This window comes from Chiloscyllium plagiosum, unplaced genomic scaffold (genome assembly GCF_037043375.1).
Source record: "Chiloscyllium plagiosum isolate Xiang-an unplaced genomic scaffold, Cpla_swu_hap1 HiC_scaffold_47, whole genome shotgun sequence".
In the NCBI taxonomy this organism is placed as follows: domain Eukaryota; kingdom Metazoa; phylum Chordata; class Chondrichthyes; order Orectolobiformes; family Hemiscylliidae; genus Chiloscyllium; species Chiloscyllium plagiosum.
In genome coordinates, this window is record NW_028270185.1 from 32,637,635 (window position 1) to 32,663,079 (window position 25,445).

The 25,445-nt window shown below is 41.0% G+C and overlaps 1 non-coding gene across 1 annotated transcript; it reads left to right on the top strand.

Annotated features, from left to right (window-relative positions):
- The first annotated feature begins 12,315 nt into the window (after positions 1–12,315).
- trnal-uag (transfer RNA leucine (anticodon UAG)) lies at positions 12,316–12,397 on the top strand. The gene has a single exon. It is a non-coding gene; the product is annotated as a tRNA-Leu (tRNA).
- Positions 12,398–25,445: the final 13,048 nt, after the last annotated feature.

A 25,445-nucleotide genomic window follows, 5' to 3' on the forward strand; every position in this document is an offset into this window, starting at 1 on the left:
ACAAAACCATCGGGTTTACTGACGTCCTTTGAGGAAGGAAAATGCTATTCTTACCTGTTCGGGCCTCCAGGTGACTCCAGACCCACTGCAATACGGTTGAGTCTCAACTGCCCGTTGTGCAATTAGGGATCACAATCAATACTGCCGAGCCAGCGACGCCCTCATACTGTAACAGAATAGGGAAGAAAAAGAGTTAACTCGGCTCTAGCTAGATTATGTGTGCAGTTCTACAATTCACAGTATAGCAATGATGTGATCGCAATGGAAACATTGCAGGACAGATTCAATGGGATATTGTCTGGGCTGAAGAGTTTCAGTTATGAGGAGAGATTGGACAGACTGGAGTAGTTTGTCACCGAGCAGAGGAGATTGGAGAAGACACGACTGAAATGTACAAAATAATGAGGGATATGGATAGGGTAGACTGAAAGAAGCGTTTGTTATTGATGGAGGGATCGAACACTGGGGCCAAGAGGTTTCGGGAAAAGGCAGAAAGTTTTGAGTAGATGTGCGGAAAGGGTCAGGCAGGAAAAAAAAATGAGATGTTAATTTGCGATGCCAAAACATATAAGACTATGGGATAAACAATGGAAAACTTGATTCAGGTCGTTAAGCAGTTGCGTTGGACAAGTGCAGCAAAAACAGGCTGAAGGGCCTCCTTCGATGTTGTCCTCCATAGTATCGTGGTTAGTGCCCCTAATGCTTGGCCTTCCATTCTCGATTGGATATGTCACAGGAAAGACAGTGCTGTCTGAATCAACTGGGGAAGGACTGCAGCTCCTGGGGGGAGAGAGAGTGTCAGTGAAAGTGCAAACACGTAACTTCAGCAAACTGCACATTGTGTTTGTGTTGCAATGAACACCACTATATAGAATTGTTCCTGACTAATGTGTTTATTTACAGCGGGACTCTGAGGCAGAAAACAGAGTAAACCCATTCAGATCTGAGTGCAGAAACGTTTCCAGCAGAACGAATGAGTTGTACAGCGCAGAACTGCGTTTGAGGGCATTGAATTCCGGTTGATGGGTGCAGCTTGCTTTCACTCGGCTGAGTAACCAGTGTGTAAATGATACAGATAGTGTTCAATGTGATTGTACATTTGCTCAGTGGTTCGAACTGCTGTTAATTCTGTAGCTTAGGTAGATTGGCCATGTTAAATTGTGCTGATGTTTCCAGAGAGTGAATTCAGCAAGTTAAGTGAGTGAGCCATGCGTAACACAGCGATAAGGTCATTAGTCACAGATGTCAGATTTTATTCCAGCAGGTTTATTTGAAATCACAAGCCAGGGGCCTTCCGGGATAGAGACGGGAGCTAGATCTGGTTGAGATGTTGTTCAGAGTGTCCCTACAGACTCGATTGGCTGAACTGTACTTTCTGCCTTGTAGGGAATCTGTGATTCTATCAGAGAGGACACTGCCAGCATTTACTGGGGTGCTAAGACATTAGAGACGATGCTGACGGCATTTATTGGGGATGGAATTTTATTTATTTGTGTTGAAAAATTTGACACTGAACCAAGGAAAACCGAATGGAAGTTTTCCTGAGTATTTTAGGTTTGGAGAGAGTAAATAGGTGGTAAATTCACTCTTTAAAGTTCGTATATTTCTGAACGACCGGCTTTCAAAACCATCGATGTAGAACAAAGAAATGATGGGAGCAGAATTTCTGTCACTCAGAGAATCCGTTTCCAAAATATTTGGAAAGGCACATTTAGAGACGCACAAGTAGTGAGTTTCACCAGGAGAGGATCACCCTGTGGCCAGGTAAAAGTGTAAAAGTGGGGTCTGGGGGGTAAAGGTGCGAGGAAACAATGTCTAATTTGGACGACTTCAGATGCAAAGAAATATCGGAAACGTATGCAGCTGAGTAAGATTCAGCAAAAAAAACCCTCAGAGTTTTGAAAGATTTCTATTAATATTCCACATGAAGCATTATAAATGGAACTGACCAGATTGTGTATATTGTCAAGGAAAGATATTCCCTAATGTACAGGAAGTGACCCGTCTCTTGGAGATCGATTTCTTGCTTTCATCCCATGGCTTAAAGGTGGGAGGACAGTCGCCATGATGTTGGGTTCACTTGACAACCACTGAAATCTGCTAAAGTAACTGAACATCAAAACTGGCATCTTGCTTTGTAGTTTAACCTTCTGTTTCTCTCATCAGTATTTTCTTTAAGCTGAAATAAATTAGGAGCAAAATTGAATGCAACACTTAACGTTCCAATCACATAAATTAAATTCACTTCCGATCATTGCAACGAACAGAGTGAAGTTGCAGCAAAATTAATAAAATTAAACAAACAAAACTGCATTTCCGGGAATTTTACCCAGTTCAGATTCAGCCATGTGAGAAAGACCATCGAGCTAAAACATCACCTTCACTTCTCTGTCCATATATAAGTCTTCACGTGAGAGAGAAACTGTCTGAAGAAATTATGCGTCAAGACTAAATGTGCGTGTGAATGTGACGGGAATTTCATGTTAGCTGGTTCATTCTGAGACAGTTTCGACTCTGAATGAATCAATGACAGGTATTCCTTCCAAGGACGAGGTCAACTCCTTCGATTTTGCTGGTAATATTATTCCACTGAAAGCAGAAAAATAAAGGTTCGATTCGATTCAGCTCAGGGAATGTCTTATCCCCTAGGTGAACCACATGTAATCTTGATGTGGTCACATGTGAGACCCTTTGCCATGGGTTTCGCGGCCCGGACGTTAAGGCTCTGTCACTGTGCACGTGTGGATTTGAATCCTACTCTGACTGTTGCTTCTATCAAACGCAGCTGTGGTTTCCCTTTGTGCCTCGCATCTTTAGTATACACTGGATGGAGATCCTTGCCCATGCCCTTCGTTGCACCAGAGATTAGTGATAAATCGATATCATATCAAAGTAGAAATACATAAATTTGTTTTTGTTGTAAATTAAATTGGGATAATGAAAAGGAGTGCAACGTTACTTTCCTACTTTCATTCCATCTTGACGTTCTATGAATTTATATCGAATGAAAGCAAAACAAATACTGAGAGATCGGGTGCAATAGTTTATCCAGTGGGATTGTCAATTTTAATGCACACTCCACACAAAAATCTGATCAGTATTTCAAACAGTCAATTGGAATTGGAACTGCAGAAATCTTCTCCTATGAAACGAACCTTTCATTCTTTCACAAACTACTGCTGTGTGAATCATACCGCAATCTATCATCCAGCATGAACACCAAATTGCCAACAACGTTTGATCCACGAATTTTCTTTAGCAATCACACCTTCTGCACATATCCGTCTGTGGTCTGACCAGTGCCATTTGTTGTCTCCAGGCCACAGCACATTCCTTGTTCATCAGTTTATGAGCCGAGTTCCTGATCTGTCTGCTCAGTTTGATAAACTTTACTATCACATCATCCCATCCCCTCAGAATTCTAAACTTATCAATAAAATATTGAGTTAGACCAAATGATATAGCATTGGAAGTCGGATATTCAGCCCATCGAGACTGCTCCACCATTCAACGAACTCATGGCTGATCTGATAATCTTCAACTCCATTCTCATACCTTACCTCGACAGAGCTTCATCGTCTTTCTGGTTAAATATCAGTCTGGCACAGTTTAAAAATACACAACTCAGCCTCAACAACAGTTTTAGTAAACTGTTCCACCGATTCACTGGTCCCTGAGCAAAGAAATGACTCCTCATTTCTGAATTAAATAGGTAATATCTAATTCTGAGTTCATGTACTCTGGTGCTTTCCTCATACCAGAGGGTAAACCACATGCCCGTACCTACCCTGTCAAGATCCTATGAATAATGAAGGTTTATAAATGTTTTTATATGATTATACAGTTCCCCTCCGCATCTTTTGTTCTAACGGGAAGTTTAGAACTGGCGGAAGATGAGGGAGTGGGGATGAGGAAACTGATGAAGTCCACATTGATTTCATGGGGTTGAATGGTCCCGAGAAAGACGATGAGGCGTTCTTCCTCCAGGCATCGGATGGTGAGGGAGTGGTAATTAAGGTGGCTCAGAGCCTACATGTCCGTGGGAGAGGGAGTCGAAATGTTTGGCCATGCGTCAGTGGAGTTGAAGCTTGCAGTTGTCCTGAGATGTTCTCTGAAGTGCTCTGTCATCCCCAATTTAGAGGCGACCACATCTGGAGCAACAGATACAACAAATAACACGTGTGGGAGTGCGGGTGAACCTTTGATGGATGTGGAAGGCTCCATTGGAGCCTTGGGTAGAGGTGAGGGGGAGATGTTCATGCAGGATTTACAATTCCTGTGGTGGCAGAGGAAGGTGCAGGGAGCGAATGGTGGGTCATTTGAGGGCGTGGACATGACTAAGTAGTCGCGGAGGGAAAGGTGTTTGTGGAAATCGGATAGGCTTGGGGAAGGAAATATATCCCTGGTGCTGGGGTCAACTTAGAGGTGGTTAAAATGTCGGCAGATGATGTGATTTATGCAGAGGTTGGTGCAATGAAAGGTGTGGACTTTGCTCTGTCCTTGTTCCGTCCATGTTGTGTTTGGAGATGTGGGGTTCATGGATGGAGTGCGGGATATGGATGACATACATTACAGAGCATCTTCAAACACATGGGAGGGGAATTTCCGATCTTAAATGAAGGAGGCCTTCTGGTGTGTTCTGTGGTGGAACTGGTCCTCTGGGAGCAGATGCAGTGGAGGCAGAGGAGGTAGGAACACAGGAAAGCATTTGTGCAGGAGGTAGGGTGGGAGGAGATGGAATCCACATATCTGTGGTTGTCAGTGGGTTTGTTAAAAATATCAGTAACACAGACCTCCAGGGATATTTTTTTCCCTCCCACCCCTATCCACTTTCCGCAAAGACCGGTCTCTCCACGACTACCTCCTCAAGTCCCCGCCCTCCAATGATCCACCCTCCCCTCCTGGCACCTTCTCTGCCACCACAGGAATTGAAAAACCTGTGCCCATACACACTCCACCTCTGCCCGTTGCCCGAAAGCAGCCTTTCACATCCATCAAAGTTTCACCTGCACTTCCACACACGTCATGTATTGCATCCATTGTTCCCGATGCAGTCTCCTCTACAGTGGGGCAACCGGCCATCTTCTCACAGAGCGCTTCACAGGCCATCTCAAGGATACTGGCAACAATCAATCCCAAAGCCCCGTGACCGAACACTTCAACTCCTCCCCGCCACTTTCCCGAGGACATGCACGTTTTCAGACTCCTCCACAGCCACTTCCTCACCACCCAACGCCTGGAGGAAGAACGTCTCATCTTCTGCCTCATGACACTTCAACCCCATGGCATCAATGTGGATTTCACCAGTTTCCTTATTCCCCACCCCGCCACACACCTTACACTCGCTCCAACCTTCCAGCTTGGCACTGTACTACTGACCTGCCCCACCTGTCTATCTTCCTTCATACCGATCCGCTCCACCCTCTTCTCCGAACGAACACTCTTATCCCCATGTCCATCCTCCTATTGCACTCTCAGCTAAATTCTCCCAAGCCCCACCCCTCCCATTTATCTCTCCAACTCGAGACTCCCAGCCTTATTCCTGATGAAAGCCTTTTGCCCAAAACGTCTTTTGTTTCTGCTACATGTGTGCTGCCTGACCTGCTGTGCTTCTTCAGCACAACTCTAATCTTGACTTGATCTCCAGCATCGACAGTACGCACGTCCATCCAACTGATTCCCCTGTCCATTGATCTTCAGCGATCATGAATGTCCACGCCAAGATCTCTTTGTCTGTCTGCACCACACAGAATACTCACTGCTTTATTTCTTCTCCCTAATTTCGTTACCACTCCTTGGTCTGGATTAAATTCCATTCGCCATTTTCCTTTCCACCAGATTGATACTTCCTTGCAATCTCTGACATTCGTCGTCATAGTCAACTGCACGACCAATTGTTGCATCATCAGCAAACTTCTGAATTTTGGCTCCTGCAACTAAGTCTACATCACGGATCTACATCAGAAAACAATGGAACTCCACTTGAAACACACATCCAAACAGGGTTCATTGCTGGTTGGGATGAACAGCTGCAATAACAGCAGTTTCGATCTCCTGCTGTCATTTGTAAACTCACTGTTGACTCTGTCAATTGCTCTCCTGAGGGATCAGTTCTCACATTTGGACGTTGTGAACGACCTGTGCGCATTGTGACTGAGCAAGTGAGTTTACACCTAAGCAGGTAATTGAATCCCTTCCTGCAGTCACCCCATGGCCCTAACTTCTTGGCGCCGTGGATATCCTTGTGTCTATTTATTTTGATAATCAGTTGAATTCGAGTTCACACAGACACGATTCCCATTTTCCCTGTTGTCCATGTATTTTTATTCTTCCTTATTCTCCCACGGAATGTTGTTATCCTTGGTCTGAAGAGCATTTGTTGTTCATTCTTAATTCACCTTGAACTGAGTCAGAGGGCGTTCATGGGTGGACTACATTTTTGTGGGTCTGGTGTCACATGTTGACAGGACTCGTTATGGTCGGCAGATTTCCCTTTCGAAGGAACATGAATAAATAAGTTTTCAGCAATACAAAGTTATTGTCTCTGTTGCTGAGATTGGGTGTATTTTCCAGATTTTACTCATCGAATTTAAGTAACAGCAGCTGCCGCATTCCAGTCTCCAAATATTACTAGCCCAATACATCGACGCTGCACTAACAACTCCCTGCTGCATTTCTCCATTCAAAGAATGACATTGTCAAATCAGGTTATTCCAAATGGAGAGAGAATAGGACGTGTTTCTGTGTTGGAATGGAAGCAATGTAAGCTGGATTAGAATGTTTACTGGAGCAAGAGAATGGTGTGGAGACGATGTGAGCAAAAGCAGTTCTTCCTGTAAAAGTAACAAAATACGCTTTGTTGAGGAAAATCTCTTAGAATGCTTTCAATACATCGACCTCTCTCTTAAGGCTGCAGCACGCTTTCTCTGAGCCAACCCTCCGTGCGGGTTAATGCTGCTGCTGAATTTTAACAACATAATAAATTGAGACTAATATGCCCTTCCACCTCGCCTTTGACCAGAAGCACTCCCAGCCTCAGCATTTCACGCGCTTGGATAAATAGACAAAGTCTTTTACCTGTTTCGGGGAGTCCAGAACGAGAAGGCATAGATTTAGGTTGAGAATGGAAACATATAAAAGAAAACTAAAAGTTTTTTTTTCACACAGAGGGTGATGCGTGTATGGAATGAGCGGCAAGAGGAAGTGGTGGAGGCTGGTACAATTGCAACATTTCAAAGGCATTTCGATGGGTATGTGAATAAGAAGGGTTGGAGAGATATCGGCCGGGTGCTGGCCGGTGGGACAAGATTGGGTTGGGATATCTGATCAGCATGGACGGGTTGGACCAAAGAGTCTGTTTCAATGCTGTACATCTCTGTATCTCTATGACTCTATGACTGTACCTTTACCAGTCATAGAATAGCTTCACGTGCTCATTTTCACCCCCACTTCCGGTTTGGTATTCGTGGCTCCTCCACGAGGTTTGTCTGATACCGGTTCTCAGATCTGGGGTTATGTGACTGACTACAGCAATGGGTACCTCCTTGTGTGGGGAAGTTGGTGAAAAAACAGTTATTAACACACTGTTATTTAAACATACATTACACTAATATCCCGCACTACGCCCTGAACCTTGTTGTTTCTAGAAATCTATCAAACTCAGTCATCAACATGCTGTCCTCGATGGAACCACCACAGCGTCTGGGAATATCGAATTTAAAGATTCAGCTAATTCTGAATTCCCACATGTCTGCTATCGCTCGCCTAATATTCCTGTTGTGCATCTGCTACTCTTCCTAACATATCCTCTGTCACTGTGATTATCACTGTCTCCTCATGACTCAATGATTGTTTAATTGTTAAAATATTCTGCATTGTGGCCGCAGTAAGCTCGTTACAATCCGAGTCACTGCATTTTCCTCCTTGTGATTCATGCTGAAGAAACACGGAAAGGAATTAGTTGATTTTACATGAAAGCATTTTCAGAGATTACGATTTCCCCCCATCAAACCCACTCTCTCACACACATCTCTGCGATTCATATTTAAGGATTCAGACTCACCCATTCTCAGAGAATTCCCTCCCTCCCGCAATCACTTACCACCTTTAAGTTCCCCCTCCCATTTCCCTTACAATCACTTTCACATTGACCCCGTTCAGCCTGTGTTGCTGCGCTCACTGTTGTTGGGTGACCATGTGTAAGTCTCACCATCGGGACCTTCAAACCAGTTGATCCATTTCGATACCGCGGTTGTGAGATCAATCCTCAGGTTGCAGCTTTTACTGACATGGACCTGCGATTATTAAAACATCAGGCTCAGGAAAAAGGCACAGGGCAACATTGAGGAAAATAAACTTTATTCAAAAAGCACCAGTTTCTGTGGACTTCCGCATCATTTATTTCACTTGTTCATTCGGCTCTAGCGAGACTATTGTGTGTAGTTATGCAATTCACATTATAGCAGGGATGCGACAGCACTGAAAACAATGCAGGGGAGATTTGCCAGGATATTATACGGGCTGAAGAAGAGGGATTGGACAAACTGGAGACATACAAGTTTATGGGTCATGTGATTTTAAAAAGGAGTTAAGCAATTCTTTTTGGGCAATACAGATATTCCGTTCCAAGTGTGGGTTATAAATAACTGCCCTTCCATTCTCGAAGGGAAATGTCACAGGAAGAACTGTGCTATCTGAATCAACGTGGGTGAGTACTACTACTCCCGGGGAGACAGACTGACAATACAAACACGTGACTTCTGAAAGCTGTACCTAGTGTCGGCGTTGGAATGAAAATCATTTGGCAGTTTTGCTCCATTGTGAGGTGTTTTCTTATAACACGAAGTTCGGGATGATATGCATTCTACTGCCCTTTCTTCACTAACCCATACAGCTGAATACCGGCACTATGCAGGACAATTTCTCTCTGTACACCCTCGTCCAATCCTCCTTGACTCTCCAGCACTTTCCCATATGACACCATTCCACGAAATCCCAGGAGGTGTAATGCTGCTCGATTACGATGTTCTCCTCACTGTGTAATGTTCCAGTGATTTATCTTCCCATCACTCAATTTAGCAGACTGCATTTCCGGCTCACAATGTGATATCGTCTAGACTGGGGAGAGAAAAACAGAGCGGGTGACAAACGTGAGTACAATATACGTTCTTTCTGCAAGCAAGAAAAGGTACTGAGCTTCAAGGTCCCTGTCACTGCAACATCCCACTGTGCTCCCATGCCTCCATTTCAGTTTGGTCTTCTGCAGAGCTCCCGCATGGCAAAGCGCAAGTTGGAAGAGCGGCACGTCATTTCCTACTGAGAGACCATGCAATCTTCGTATCCAACATCAAGTTCAATCATTTTAGACCCTGTGCACCTTCTTTCACCTTCCTGCTCCACCTACACATATCATTCGTTCTACAGGCGGATCGTTTGGCTCGAAAATCTCTCCCCAGATCCACTAGACCTGCTGGTTTTGTTCAGATATTTCTGCTTTTCTTTGGATAATTTTGTTCTGTTCTAATCGCCAGCCACAGGCAACGTGTGTTTGCACGGGAGGGTGGTCAGAGGAGATTTACCAAGGTGGTGCACGAGCTCGGCTATTCCCCCTGCGAAGATAAGCGAAAGTGAGGCCTGCAGGTGCTGGAGCTCAGAGTCCAGAGTGTCGTGTTGGAAATTGATATTGTAGACGGAAACATCCCAGCAGTTGTGCATGTCGGAGAGGGTTCATGGAACACTTTTCACGTGACTTTGCATCTGTTGTTATGCAGCATCACAATTGGAAGTGTAAGAAAATGAGGGCCGCGGCTGGCTGGTAGTGTGGCCGAGCGGTATACGGCGCTGGATTTCGGCTCTAGTCTCGACAGAGTCGTGGGTGCGAATCCTACCGCTGCCATTTCTGCTACTCGCGACTGTGATTGGTGAAATTCACTTTTTACAGCCCATTCTTATTGTGTTCTTTCTTTCTCTCTTTTCAGCATTGTCTGGGAAGTGGTGGTGCACTCAGGCTCCAGGATGTTTGAAAGAGCAGTTTGGGATTGCCCTGTTGTTAGTTGTGAGATTACTTTATGGTTCATGCCCCCGGCCTGTCTCACATTTAGCATTCATGCTCGCTGTGTCTGAAAACGCATTTGGTTTGCCAGTTTTGTTTGTGTTCCGTGTTAAATGCCTTCTGATTTGCGATTCGCTCAATACATTACGAATTAACAGGGTTTCTGAGGTAACTTCCTGCTGCAAAAATCCTCAACTTAGAATCTGGGAAAATTTCCCGCAATATGGTCTGTCGGAGCAAAAGTAAGGAAGTCGTTCGTTTCTGCAGTGTTTCACAATGCTATTTGTCCCGTGCGCAGTCGAACAAACTAAATGATACTGCCACAGACTGCGACGGCAAGCTCTGCTAAAAAGTAATCCTTTACAGCCGGTGTAAGCAACACAACGTTATTGCGGTACACCGCGTGGAAACAGATACTTCGGTGTATCTCGTCCATGCTCACCACATAGCCATGATTAAACAAGTCCCATTAAACAAGGAGCTATTGGAAACAGAAAGGTGAAATGTAAAATGACTTCAACGTTCAGTGCTGGATGACACTGAAGCTCCGCAGAGGCGTCTGCGGCTTGTTTCTGTAGTGTAGTGGTCATCACGTTCGCCTTACGCGCAAAAGGTCCCCAGTTCGAAACTGGGCAGAAACGGCTTTATTCTTCAACTGGAGAATTTAACATGGACAAGAACGGAGCCTTCTTGCTTGCTTTCCCATCTGCAAACTGCCTTCGAATTTGCTTGAACAAATCTGCTCTCGGAGTGCAATATAATGCAACTCCATTTAATTACTGTGCAAAGTATTGTAAATTTTTCTCTAACTTGGTTGTGATCATATGCCATTCTGTTTGAGAGTGTAGTTACCGCCTTCTGGTCCTTCCACGAAAAGCAGTACCGCATTGGCATTCCTTGCGCAGGCGGCCCGTTTCCAAGACAGGGAAGAAGCTGATGCGCTGGTGTCACAGCGCACCACGGATTCCTAAACTAATCGGTCTGTCAAATGTACCCCCAAAGTCGTCTATGAAAGACATCATTTGGAAGCTGTCTGTCGTTATTCAACGTGGTTAGAGTTGTCACCAGAAGTCCTGAATCATGTTTTGGAGCAGTTCGCACGTTAGTGGCTCATTCAATCAGCAACAGCAATGAAAGAAATGACACTCTCAGGGGAACCTCTGCACCTGTGCTTTCATAGCGTCGCGAGTATTAAGGTGCGCCCTGAGATGTAAGCCACGTTGGAACTGAATCGGAGGAATCGACAGCGAGGCTACAGAATGACATCGCATCCATTTGGTTTTCTTTAAATCACTGACGAGCAGGAAAATGTAAACGGGGAGGGCGAGTGGAGAAGTGAGGCAGTTGCAGCTCTGGTGAAATTCCTTCTTTGTGATTCACTCAGCAACCAGAGACGTGTGAATGTGACTCAGACGTGAGAGCTCTTCACATCGAGAACAAAAAGCACTCAAGGGCAGTTAGCACCTCTTCCGGAGTGGGGGTGGGGTGAGCTAATTACCTTTTGTCTTCTGTTACTATGTTCAGAAACTGTCTTTTAGATTGATGTGAACATAAACTGCCTTTCTAATAAGCACCGTGGAGTTTAGCAAAATTTATTGAGTCGCTTCTCGTCGACTCAGTTGGTATCCATGTGGCTCATATCCAGGTGTGAACATCTCTGCAGCGAATTTCACGGTTAAGGCAAGGAAAGTGGCACCTCGAACCGGCTCCGAGGTCAGAGCATCCTCACAATGTGATCTGTCGTTCTCGGATTGTAATGCTATCTCCGGTTTTAGGGTGGAGAACATTCTTTGGGACTCTTATTCTGCAAAACAGACACAGTGACTGAAACGATGCTGCGCGGGTATGATGTGGAACACGGCCTGCTCAGCTTTGTGCATTTTCCCTGTGTGTTTCATGTTCCGTGTAAACGTGAAAGCTGTCCTGTTTCGATCAAAGGGTGAAATCATTTAGCAAAGCAAGAATCGAAATTGCAGTAATGTCAAGCAGCTGATGGTAATTTGACCAAATCATAACCGATCGTATGTTCTCCCGCACTCACAGGTACATTTGCAGCTGAAAAGAGTCTGAGAAGATAGACTCAGCTTATTTATCTGGATTGATGGGCTATCATTATCTGCTGCGAAATTGATATTGTAGACGGGCACATCCCAGCAGTTGTGCGTGTCGGAGAGGGATCATCGAACCCTTTTCACGTGACTTTGCATCTGTTGTTATGCAGCATCTCAATTGGAAGTGCAAGAAAATGTGGGCCGCGGTTGGGTGGTAGTGTGGCCGAGCGGTCTAAGGCGCTGGATTTAGGCTCCAGTCTCGACAGAGGCGTGGGTTCGAATCCCACCGCTGCCAGTTCTGCTGATCGTTTCCAACGACGCAGCTGGTTAAGATCCTGTTTCGACTCCTGCTGCATTTCTGTTTAAAACCGAAGAAAGATGTGTGTGCTTCCCGGGCAATTAACTGTGGTGTGGGAAAGTGCCGACTTTTCCGGTGTCTGTGCTGTCATGATCGTGCTCGCCTCCCGCGCGGAAAATCGCAAACAGCCCTGCTGTCCCAGACAAGTTGTGCGTTTACTGGAACCGAATGGAGGCTGTTATTTCATTGCTGCTGTGAAACAAAGTCCTGCGGTGGCTCGACTCGTCGTTATTTTGTTTTCTGCCAATGGGAAAATCGTTCCAATGAATTGCGATGTCACATGTTATTGAATTTCTCCCATTTCCTTCATTTCCGTCCTGGAGACACCGGAAGGGAAAGGTAATGTAATCGAGACTGTGATTGGTGAAATTCACTTTTTACAGCCCATTCTTATTGTGTTCTTTCTTTCTCTCTTTTCAGCATTGTCTGGGAAGTGGTGGTGCACTCAGGCTCCAGTATGTTTGAAAGAGCAGTTTGGAATTGCCCCGTTGTTAGTTGTGAGATTACTTTATGGTTCATGCCCCCGGCCTGTCTCGCATTTAGCATTCATGCTCACTGTGTCTGAAAACGCATTTGGTTTGCCAGTTTTGTTTGTGTTCCGTGTTAAATGCCTTCTGATTTGCGATTCGCTCAATACATTACGAATTAACAGGGTTTCTGAGGTATCTTCCTGCTGCAAAAATCCTCAACTGAGAATCTGGGAAAATTTCCCGCAGTATGGTCAGTCGGAGCAAAAATAAGGAAGTCGTTCGTTTCTGCAGGGTTTCACAATGCTATTTGTCCCGTGCGCAGTCGAACAGACTAAATGATACTGCCACAGACTGCGACGGCAAGCTCCGCTAAAAAGTAATCCTTCACAGCCGGTGTAAGCAACACAACGTTATTGCGGTACACCGCATGGAAACAGATACTTCGGTGTATCTCGTCCATGCTCACCACATAGCCATGATTAAACAAGTCCCATTAAACAAGGAGCTATTGGAAACAGAAAGGTGAAATGTAAAATGACATCAACGTTCAGTGCCGGATGACACTGAGGCTCGGCAGAGGCGACGGTGGCTGGTTACTGTAGTGTAGTGGTCGTCGCGTTTGCCTTACGCGCGAGAGGTCCCCAGTTCGAAACTGGGCAGAAACTGCTTTGTTATTCAACTGCAGAATTTAACATGGGCAAGAACGGAGCTTTCTTGCTTGCTTTCCCATCTGCAAACTGACTTCGAATTTGCTTGAACAAATCTGCTCTCGGAGTGAAATGTAATTCAACTCCATTTAATTACTGTGCAAAGTATTGTAAATTTTTCTCCAACTTGGTTGTGATCATATGCCATTCTGTTTGAGAGTGTAGTTACCGCCTTCTGGTCCTTCCACGAAAAGCAGTACCGCATTTGCATTCCTTGCGCAGGCGGCCCGTTTCCAAGGCAGGGAAGAAGCTGATGCGCTGGTGTCACAGCGCACCACGGATTCCTGAACTAATCGGTCTGTCAAATGTACTCCCAAAGTCGTCTATGAAAGACATCATTTGGAAGATGCATTTCCGAACGACTCTTTCAAACGTACTGCAGCCTTAGTGCACCACCACTTTCCAGACAATGCTGAAACGAGACAAAGAAAGAACATAATAAGAATTGGCCGTAAAAAGTGAATTTCACCAATCACAGTCTCGATTAGATGACCTTTCCCTTCTGATATTTCCACGCGAAAGGGCCCCAGGTCGGACGTGGGCAGAAACTGCTTTGTTCTTCAACTGCAGCCTTTTACATGGACTAGAGCTGAGCTTTCTTGCATGCTTTCCCATCTGCAAACCTGCCTTCGAATTTGATTGAACAAACCTGCTCTGGTAGTGAAAAGTAATGCAATTCCATTTAATTACAGTGCAAAGCGTTGTTAAGTTTTTCTCCAACCTGGTTCTGATCATATGCCATTCTGTTGGAGAGTGTAGTTACCGCCTTCTGATCCTTCCACGAAAAACAGTACATTTGCCTTCCTTGAGCAGGTGGCTCGGTTCAAAGACAGAAAAGGAGCAGATGCTCTCGTGTCACAGCGCACCACGAATTCCTGACCTTGTCTGTCTGTCAAATGTACCCCAAGGTCGACTCAGAATGACCTCATTTGGAAGCTGTCAATCGTTATTCAACGTGCGAGAATTGGCACCAGATATCCTGAGTCATGTTTTGGAGCAATTCGCAGGTTAGTGGCTCATTCAATCAGCAATAGCATTGAAAGAAATTGCACTCTCAGAGGAACCTTTCGACTTGCGCATTCATAGCGTCGCTAGTATTAAGGTCCGCCCCGAGATCTAAGTCATGTTGGAACTGAAACGGAGGAATCGACAGAGGGGCTACAGAATGACATCGCATCCATTTGGTTTTCTTTAAATCACTGACGAGCAGGAAAATGTAAACGGGGAGGGCGAGTGGAGAAGTGAGGCAGTTGCAGCTCTGGTGAAATTCCTTCTTTGTGATTCACTCAGCAACCAGAGACGTGAAGGTGACTCAGGCGTGAAAGCTCTTCACATCGAGAACAAAAAGCACACAAGGGCAGTTAGCACCTCTTCTGGAGTGGGGGTGGGGTGAGGTAATTACCTTTTGACTTCTGTTACTATGTTCAGAAACTGGCTTTTAGATTGAGGTGAACAGAAACTGCATTTCTAAAAAGCACCACGGAATTTAGCAAAATTTTTTGAGTCGCTTCTCCTCGATTCCCACACAGGTTTCCAACTCAGTTGGTATCCATGTGGCTCATGTCCAGGAGTGAACATCTCAGCAACAAATTGCACGGTTAAGGTAAAATGCAAGGAAAGTGACATCACGAACTGACTCCGAGCTCAGAGCAGCCTCACAATGTGATCTGTCGTTCTCGGATTGTAATGCTACCTCCGGTTTTAGAGTGGAGAACATTCTTTTGGACTCTTATGCTGAAAAAAAAAACAGACACAGTGACTGAAACTATGCTGCACGGTATGATGTGGATCACGGCTTGCTCAGCTTTGTGCATTTTCCCTGTCGTCCCGTGCGCTTCGTGTTCCGTGTAAACGTGAAAGTCGTCCTGTTTCGAGCAATGGGTGAAATCATTTAGCAAAGCAAGAATGGGAATTCCAGTAATATCAAGCAGCTCATGGTTATTTGACCAAATCATAAGCGAACCCATATTCTCACGCACTGACAGATACATTTGTAGCTGAAAAGAGTCTGAGAAGATAGACTCAGCTTACCATTGATTTTTGTCTGGATTGAAGGGCTATCAATATCTGCTGCGAAATTGACATTGTAGCCGAGCACATCCCAGCAGCTGTGCGAGTCCGAGAGGAACCATGAAACCCTTTTCATGTGACTTTGCTTCTGTTGATATGCAGGAGCACAATTGGAGATACAAGTAAATGCCGTGCGGCGGCCGGCTGGTAGTGTGGCCGAGCGGTCTAAGGCGCTGGATCCCGGTTCCAGTAGCCAAAAAAGGGCTTTGGTTCGAATCACAACTCTGCCATTTCTGCTGATTAACTCCAACGCTGAACCATGTTAAAATGCTGTTTTGGTGCCCACTGTATATTGATATTGAAAACAAAAGTAAAATGGGTTTGCTTCCCAGGGAATTAACTGTAGTGTGCGATACTGCCAAATATTTCAAAATGTCTCTACTGTCATGATCGTGTTCGCCTCCCGCACGGAAATTCGCAAACATTTCTGCCGTCCCAGGCAAGTTGAGCTTTTACTGGAACCGAATGGAGACTGTTATTTCATCGTTGTTGTGAAACGAAGTCCAACGGTGACTCGACTCGTTGTTATTTGGGTTTCTAGCTAATGGGAAAATCGTTCCAATGAATTTCGATGTCATACCTTGTTGAATTTCTCCCATTTCCTTCATTTCCGTCCTGGAAACATCGGAAGGGAAAGGTAATCTAATCGAGACTGTATTGGGTGAAATTCACTTTTTACGGCAATTCTTATTATGTTCTTCCTTTCTCTCTTTTCAGCATTGTATGGAAAGTGGTGGTGCACTAAGGCTGCAGTATGTTTGAAAGAGTCGTTTGGAAATGCCCTGTTGTTAGTTGTGAGATTACTTTATGACTCATGCCCTCGGACTGTATCGCATTTAGCATTCATGCATCTCTATGTCTGAAACTGCATGAGGTATGCCAATTTTGTTTGTGTTCCCTGTTAAATGCTTCTTGTTTTGCGATTCGCTCAGCGCATTTCGATTTACCAGGGTTTCTGAGGTAACTTCCAGCAGCAAAAATCCTCAGCTGAGGATCTGGGAAAATTTCACAGAGTATGTTCATTCGGCGCTAATGTAAGGAAGTCGTTCCTTTTTTGCAGTGTTTCACAATACTACCTTTCCCGTGAGCAGTCGAACAGACGAAATGATTGTGCCACAGACTGCGATGGCAAACTCCGCTAAAAAGTAATCCTTTAAAGCCGGTGGAAGCAACATGACGTTATTGGGGTAAACCGTGGGAAAAGATACTTCGGTGGACCTCGTCCATGCTCACCACATAGCCAAAATTAAACAAGTCCCGTTCCCCAGCATTTGACCCCAAACCCACTGAACGCATCCTATCCAGAAACTCATCCAATTACCTTTGGAATTTTCACCAGAGCTACAACTGCCTCAGTTACCCACTCGCCCTCCCCGTTTACATTTTCCTGCTCGTCAGTGATTTAAAGAAAACCAAATGGATGCGATGTAATTCTGTAGACTCTCTGTTGATTCCTCCGTTTCAGATCCAACATGGCGTCGATCACGGAGCGCACCTTAATACTAGCGACGCTGTGAAAGCACCCCTGTTACCTCAGTGTGGTAACAGGCCACTTGTTTGAAAAAAAATGACCCTCTAAAGAGTAACTCACGCAAACATTTTTCCCGATCATATTTCTTCACATTTACTACTGACTAATACGCATTTTCCTGAACACAAGGTGAAATTTAGCATTGCCAGCTCACCCAACCTGCATATCTTTGAATTGTGGAGGACACCACAGCAAAGTCGCATAGAATTGGGGAGAACGTGCAAACTCGGCACAGTGACCCAATGAGGAAATCAAACCGATGTCCCTGGCGCTGAGAGGAAGCATTGCTAACCACTGAGGTACCATGTAATCTTATGCAGTAAGTAAAATCAGTGAAAGATTCCAAAAAAAACAAGTTTCAAATTAACACTCTCCGATATTGTCAAAGCATGTAAATCTTGCATTCAATACGAATAGGTGTACGGAAAACAAAAAAAAACAAATCCCGCCAATTCATGAATGAACAATAATTAAAAATTTAATTTCATCAAAGGTCATAACAATATTTCGACGAATTGCAACTTTTAATAACAAATGTAGGTAATCAGCTGACGAATGAATAATTGGAAGTGGCATATATTTACTTAACGCTGAAGAAAGCGACTTGATTTTCACTTGTTACACAGCAGAATAACAATGTGTGTATGTGTATTTTCGAAATGTTTGAATCAAGCTCTTTCTAACAAAATAACTAATGACTTACGGTCACTTAGCATTGTCACCTTTACGACCACAACATTCTCAAACATTTTACAGGAATTTACAACCAGAACAACAAGATCATTTCTTTTCATCGGAACCCAAAGAGAGTAAGTAGCAGACACAGAGAATTAGTGAGTCAGTTCAAGCATTAATCTGAAGACAACATCCCTTCTTTCCAAAAATGTTCAAACTTTTAAAAATCAAAATTTATTGCCATTATTGAATGAAAGAATAACAAGGTGCTAATTCTTTTTCATTTGATTTTCTTGCATGGAACATCCGTAAGTTGAATTTTGATTACAAACACATTAAATATGAGCATTGAAGTCAAATAATTAATTGAATTCAACTATATTTCAACGGTAAAGTACAAATTGATATTTACAATGATTGAGAGATTGTGCACTGCAATATCTATACAATGGTTCATGTACTGTCCCATAATTCCAGATTTGCGCAACCTATTAGATTGCATAATTATTATTTTTTATTATAAATCAGCAACAATTTTTTTAATCAAAATCTGTCAATGCATTAAGGAAGAATGAAAAATCTATTTTTCCAAGTGATTGAGTAATATCTGGAAATGAACTGGAATTAATTCAGTGAAAAGTAATTACATTTTCCTGAATTTTAAGACTGAGATTACCGTGATCATTCAAATGAGCAAAACATCAGATACTTACAATGACGTTGGATGGGAAGTCAATGTGGGTTAGTTGACATGAAAAATAAATGCATTTTCATACTGTACTATTAGTACTTGGAAATAATGGATTAAATATAAATGTGAATCTCACTCGACTTGTTCAAAAGACTTTCTTAAATAATTGTGCCATTATTGTAATGGCAATGACTTGATAAGTAATGCTGTCTTTTGAAGAATTAAAATGATTCAATATTTCAAAAGCACTTTGCTGTGATGTTGATTGGATATTTATTAAGATTAGTAAAGTTAGGAATAACTTTATGGATTGAAGAAAAATGAGCCATTCAGTGACTTTTGAGTGAAATGCTTCTTCTTTTTAAAGTCAAAAATGTACGTAATGCAGAATTGTGAATTTCCATCCACTGGATTCCTTGTAGAGGTATGTTACATCGATTTTATGATTAATATTATGATCAATGTTTAAAGAGTTGTGCCAGATTTAGAAAGAGAATTAGTAGCTCATGAAAGTGAGCCTGAAACTAAACAAACCATGTAGTCAATGACATGTGGTATATAAGCGATTTTAATAATATTGTCATTATTGTACATTGATGAATAATGTTGGAATGGAAATGACAAACAATCAACACCGTCAAAGCAGTTCTTTTCTTACAATGAAATGAAAACAATAATCATTTTGCAGCACGCATGATTTGAAATAGCAGTTTTTCAATGTGACATATACAGTGAGATTAACCTTTTTGCAAAAATGTAGGTATTTCGCAAATTGAAAATGCAGTGTTTGTTCAATTTGTAATGAAAATGGTTATAATTTGAATTATCTCTTGTACACATACAACAAAAAGGAGCTTAAAGATTGTTAGAATGACAAAAAGTTGCTACACAATGCTATTGTAGTACAGTCAATATCCGTGATAAAGTAGAATTATTGGTTTAAACAATATAAATCAAAATTAACGACTGAACTGAAATATAGCACATCAATTGCATTAACTGCATAGAATAGTAAGTAAATGTTTACTGTTGTCATTTGTCCTAGGAACAATAAGATACTTCCTCAGGTTATTCTACTGAATAGTAATCCGCTGATGATGAATATCTTTGTGTCGCTTTATGTGCACTGCTTTGTGTGAACATTGATTTCAATAAATTTAGATATTTACATGAATTAGGAACAGACTGATAACTGGGTATGAAAGATCTTATTTAAGATTAGGCAATTTTTAGTCTTCGCTAGATTTGCTGAACAAAACACACTTAAGACATCATGCAATAAATGAGATTAGAGAGAAATATGCAAATTCAATTTTCAAATGAATGCACTCGGATAATTTCACAGCATTTCAATCTTAAATTCAATATAAATAGGTGAGTGGAAAACTAAAAACAAATTTCAAACAGTTCATAAACAGATCAATAACAAAAAATTGATATTTAGTAAGAATTAGCATTTGTTTATTTTACTGAAGAAGAACTTGATTTTTTTCCTCATATTTATACCTTTGAAGCATCAAGTTCAGTGTGCAATCTGAACTCAGCTCTTCAGAACAAAAGAAAATCAAGGAATATATTTACTTTGCATATTTCATCTTTGTGAGTGCAACATTATCAAATATTTTGGAAAGAATATTGATTGTGTGGAATTAGATACATTCTTTTATTAGCGAACCGAAGAAAATATATAGGAGATACTGTGATTATTGGAATGAACGACAAATGGAAGCATATCTAATGTTGGATAGAAAGGCAACTCTTTCGATTCTTAGATATTTTCTAATCAACATTCAGAGCTGCTCTGGCACAGCCCTAAGCAAGGTGGGAATAGAAATTGTACCCGCTGATCTGGGAACAGAGACACTACCATTGTTGCAAAAGATTCATTCATAACATTACCAACAAAGTTGGGCAGGGCTGAAAACTAATCAAATGTTTATTATGATGATTGGATTGAAATTAAATGGTTAGATACTGTGTGTATGCTACTGAAAATTCAGTAGCAATTTACAATAATGACGGGAGTTAACAAATGTCTTAATTAAACATGATTTTTACGATCACTTGTGGAACGACAAATTGACAGAATTGTGTGATTACTGTGCATTATAAATAAAAATGAATACAATTATTCTATACGTTCATAAGTTTCTCGTTTCCTGAAATGCAAATTAAAATGTTTTTGATCTACACGGAAATTGAAACAAAATGATGAATTGGTCAGTCATTGTGCCTATTCAGCTGAAGACAACTTTCATTCCTTCTGAAAATGTACGATTTCTAAGAAGTCACCATATCCTGTGGTTGTTTAATGAAATAAGAGACATGCCAGCCCTTGTTTGTGTGCTTCAAAAATTCATGGGGATTTAAATGATTTTGCACATGAAAAATATTCAATTGTTGTTGTGATGAAAAACACAATAAATGATAACATTGAAGTGATTTCCAATCAGACCAATTCAAAACTGTTTCCAGGTTTAAAATGAAAAGCAATATTCAGACTGATTTAGAGATTGTACATTGCAATGTCCTTTCATTAGTTATTATAACAAAACATAGTTTCACATGTACACACCTTACCGAATTGAACAATTATTAGGTATTGGCAAGAAATCGATTTGAAAACTTTTATTAATGAATTTAAGAATAATGAGGTATCTCCTCTTACTATTCAACTGAATAATGTTCAAAAATGAAGAGAAATATTGCAGTGTAAATTAACTGGTATTGTCTGAATTTCAGAGGCTGAAATGACTGTGATTTTTCAAATGAGCAAAAGTCAGATATTTACAAATGATGCCGCAATGGCAATTATTGATCTTTTGTGTGTGTATTGGCCTTATGAAACAAGTTTTAATATTGTAGCAAACAATAAGAAACATGGAAGATATAAAATGTACATTGTGCTTGTGAGAAAGCCTATGTTGAAGTATTGCATAATTATTGTAACTGATAATTGTTTTTAAAATCCTGATAAATAAATTGACTTAATATTTTATATGTGCTTTGCTCTGATGACGATTGTATATTCATTAAGATTAATAAACTGAAAGTTAAAATATAGAACGTTACTTTAATAATGAAAAAAACTCAGCAACAATTGCACGCAGATCAATATTTTTTTTTGTCGGTTCATGTCTATTTTATTAATGTAACTTTAATCATGATAAATGGTTAGACAAATATCAGAACTAGGAAGAAAATAATTGGGCCGGGAAAGTGAGTATTATTATGAACAAAACATCGAGTTAATGACATTTGTTACAGGAAGTCATTTTGTAGGAAATGACTAATTTTTGTGTGATTATTGCTCATTGGCAACTAATGTTGGAAGAAAATAAAGCTATCTCAAAATGAAATTAAAATAAATATCATTTTGGAGGTCACATGATTTGAAAAACGGAAATTGTCACTTAATGTGACATTTGAGATGAAGAATCGTTCTTCCCCCCCCCCCCCCCCCCCCCCCCGTAGTCTTCTCAATAATTTAAAATTTAGTATTAGTTAAACTAAATGACAAATGGATGTACCTACATTGTTATCTTGCACACAAAAAAACTAAAAATAAAATAACATAGAAATGATATCGCTCTGTAAGTAATCATTGCACAAATAATAATTGTTTGTACTGAATTTAAATGTCACCATAGCTCTTGGAGTGATTTCCCATGACAGGGATGAAGACTGAGGAGATCGGCAGAACTCAGGCAAGTGGAAGATGGCTACTCATGCTGCAATTCGTTAATGCAGGGACCACCCCCCGAGGTCAATCTCGGAAGGGCGATCCATGACACACTGTAACATGTACAGTAAAAAGCAGTATTTGTATACACGTTCTATATTATAATGGCCACATGCAATATGGTTACAGTCCTTTCCTCCTTATACAGACACCCGATCCAGTAGAACACCTAATCTCAGATGGACATTGCTATGGATCGCCCCAGCTTCCTATTGTTTCAAGGTATTTTACAGGTGATATAATCAGGCCTTGGGATCTCTCTGTGCATTTTATGTCCTCAGATTACAAAATTAATTGCTGCAGTCCTTTTGGCCTCTCACTCAGCCTTATTTAAGATTCTCGAGAATATGTAATTAGAAACGTTTTAAATGTTCTGAGCAACATTAAAATAGTAACTATTGCTGACAATCAAACGCTGTCTGTTTCCGTGATTGCAGCTGTGGAAGTTAGCTGGGCTCTATCCTACAGCTGGTGTTTATTCATTCACTGGGACAATTATTCTTTCATTAATGAAAGTCAGAGTAGGTCATTTTTCTGTATGCTGGTATTGTCTTATCACTACCTGGAATATGACTGTTTGGAATGGCATACTTATGGACTTGGAGTAGGATTGCACAAAATGTTCTCTTTTTACTTAAGACTGACACAGACTGTTAGTCTTATTTATCTCCCTTCAACCATTTGTGTTTTAATTCCAAGCCAGGCTGACCGGGGCATCCCTAGAGCAGCAAATCAATCAGGATTTCAGCACTAAAATAAAAATCAGCATTCGCTACCATTAGGAAACAGTACGATGCAATATGCTTACGTCACTGAGACATAATTCCACACTTAAAGCCGACTATATTGTATTTGATCAGTGATTATGTATTAGATATAAGTAACAATTAGTATTAAAACTGGTCACTGTAAACTTAAAATGACTAGAAACGTCATATTACTATCCGTAACATGTAGAGTTGAACATTAATTATTGGAGTCTAAAACAATCAGACGTATCTTCATTTGTATGGCCGAATATTAATTCAATTATTTCTGTGAACATTCGAATGAGAAGATATCAGGTATTTCCTGTCAGTGTTGAATGAGGAATCATTGCTTGGTTTGTGTTTGCGTTGACATGGAATATAAAATCAATTTTTCTTTGTGAAATTGGCACTAAGGAATAATGATTTAAATTGAAATGTGAATCTCATGATATTTGTTAAAAAACCTAAACTTGAATTACTGTGTGATTGTTGGACTAACAATGAATTGGTAATCTATTTTAGAGCACTGACACATTAAGTGATTCAATATTTCAAACGGATTTGCTGTGACATAGATTACATAATAATTAGTATCAGTGCCTGAGCATTAGAATGCTGGCATGATGTTTTGGAAAATACATTTGATATGCAGTCATTATTGATCATTCAACATTCTCAGATACTCCTGCAATCTGTACTTGCTGTCTCAGCTTTTCTTCTGTAGAAATACAATATATTATCCATGCAACTTTTCATGTCATGAATATTCAGACATTTGTGTCAGCATTACAATGAAAATAAATCGACCAGGAACATGGGCACCATAGCAAAAAACAGTCAACAGCATTTACAGAGGAAAAAATTAAACATTATCTCTGAATAGATACATGAAAAAGTTTAATGGGGAACTGTTAGAATGGACTGAGCCGCAATGACATTTTTATCATCATGACTGGGGGAAGCTATCAGAAAACTCGCCTATCGTTATAAATTCATTTGTCTCAAAACATGTTACTATCAGCATCCTTAGTCATAAATAATGAAGTATGATTATTGGTGTTGGAAAGATGTAGTGTGTAAATTATAAGCAGATATCTCTTTCATATATTTGGGATGGTGTGAATGCGTGATGTTTGCTGTGGTTATTCATCTTGAGAACAATACAATACTGCTAAAAGGTTTTGCACTGAACAGTAATTAGGTGACCTTGAATATCATTGTGTGGCTTTATGCGCAGTGATTACTTTTATTACAAGATCTTTGAGATATTTTCCATGATTTGTAAAATGATTAATAATTTTGTGACAAACGTCCACATGTGGTCATGAGCTGGATTTAAAAAATCCAATGTATTGGTGTGAAAATCCTTCATTATTGACATTTGCAGCAAGGTGTATAATGCTCAGGGTCTGGCTGGAAGTCAAGGTGCATGAAAATTTGATTCATCCTGGAGCTGATTGATTCCATCTGCTGTTGGACTTAGTTTGATTAATTTTGTATTTGCCCCGATTTCTCTGCCTGTACATGAATTGAGAACGTTCAATTTCTGTCCAAGGGTCACTTCACATCACTGTAGAGTTAAAATATATTTCACATATTGTGATAACAATGAATTTTCAATTAAAGTTTGTGTTTTAACAAACAAAACGATTTGATGTTTTCCAGAAATTTATACTGACATTGATTAGATATTTATTAATATAGATAAACAGAGAATTATAATCTAGTTGCAGGATTGTTGAATTGTTAAATCACAGACTTCAGAGTATTTTTGGAATGATTTGAAGGCGCCAGTGTTGGACTGGGCTGTACAACGTTATAAATCGAACACCACCAGGTTATTAACCAACATGTTTATTTTGAAGAACTAGCTTTCAGAGTGCTGCTCGTTCTTCAGGTGGTTGAAGGAGCAGCGCTCCAAAAGCCAGTGCTTCCAAATAAACATGTTGGACTATAGCCTGGTGTCGTGTGATTTTTAACTTTGTTTTTTGGAAGGAATGTTTTCTTTTATTCAAATATACAGGGTGTTCAAGAATTCTATCTAGCCTTCCGTGATTTTCTTTTAGAGACCACTCATGTATAATTCATACAATTTTCACTGTAATTTGTAATTAAAATTTCCATCGGATCTAAGATGAAAATGAGGACCAGTTAATGAGTACTTCCATGAATGGAAAGCACAATGAATTCACTTTACAGAAGCAAGATGCAAACTTTATCTGAATAAGCAAATCAACATTTTGAATGGAAAAATCTGAAAATGTTTACATTTAATTTTGAACGAGCTCAACTTACTTCTTTTTGAAATACATGGCCTGAAAACATGTTTGAAAACATGAAGAAATCAGGA